Genomic DNA, 1,418 nt, shown 5'->3' on the forward strand with positions numbered 1-1,418 from the left:
GAGGATATAACCCAAGGATGATGCCACCGAATGTTATCAACACGTCATAGAAGAGTTCTGGCATACACATATCCCAAGGACTCCTAGGTGCTCAAGCACTATGGCAATGGAATGGTGGAAAAAGCCCATTCCAAGTCCTCGGGGGGTACACATGGTCGGGAGTGAATTTTGGCAATATCAGAGCCCAAAATTAAAGCCCAAAACGACAAGATTCAATTTGAGAGTCCACGGTTTAAATGGATACTCTTCCCTAATTACAATGCTAACAAATATGGAAAGCTCTTAACTATACAAATCTGCCAAAATAATAGACAATTAATCATGCCATAAATAGATCAATTAATTATGACAAATATATAGTCTAATCATGATCGACAATTTTAGCCGCATTGATGCAACTCTTCCATATTCTTTATAAAGCAGTTATCAAGTTCAGAAAGTAAACAAGTGCTCCATTGATATATGGATGGAAAACTTGATATTCAACCATAACAATTCTTCTTTTGGGTACGAAACTTGATGGATGACATTAAGAAGAGACTGATTAAAAGAAAGGGGTTATCATGAAATGCTAAAAACATATTATTTCCAAAATTTTGTACTCTTAATCATTCAAGATGATGCATGTTGTAAAATTTTGTTTCACAAGTGTATGACCCGTAACAAGTAATAGTGGATCTAAGAGTCCGGATTGTCGATCCCACAAGGACTATTTTCTAGCACTTAATTCAATTTTTCTTTAACTACTATTTGACTAAAACAAATTAAAAGTTGTAAAATCTGAGTTTTAATCTAAATTCTAGAAAATAAATGGATGTTCACACGATTGGTTGGAGAATCAAATAGTGAATGGATATTAGGGTAGAATAACTTCACCAATTGATCACCTTTACATCTCAAATTAAAATTCAATTCTAATGTAGTGCTGATCGAATTCTCCTATTGTATTCAATTTACCCCTCTTGAGTTCTCATTGAGCCTATTCAACTAATTAAATTTCATATCTCTATGCAAATTCAACTTAGTTAAATGAGTTCTATGTCCTAAGAATTCAATTATGACCGCAATAAATGGTATATGTATCTCTTCTCGTTATACCAATGTATTGGATTTGACTACATGGTCTAAATCCTAAGCTCATATCTCTATTTGTAAAGAATTCACAAAAATCATCAAATTATTGATCAGATAATTTAATGCATTCAACTTATAACAAAATCAACACATATAAGAATTAAAAACTGAAAGTCTTAATAAGAAAATGTAAAAGATCCCAATTAGTTAAATTATTTCCCCGAACAATGAATTTAGCTACTCATAATGCAAGAATAAAAATAGGAAATTTTCTTAAAATACATCACCTGACTTGTAATAAAGATGTAGAAGAAAAAAGTAGAATTCTTGCACCAAGATCTCCT

This window comes from Olea europaea, chromosome 11, assembly GCF_002742605.1.
Source record: "Olea europaea var. sylvestris chromosome 11, O_europaea_v1, whole genome shotgun sequence".
NCBI lineage: Eukaryota > Viridiplantae > Streptophyta > Magnoliopsida > Lamiales > Oleaceae > Olea > Olea europaea.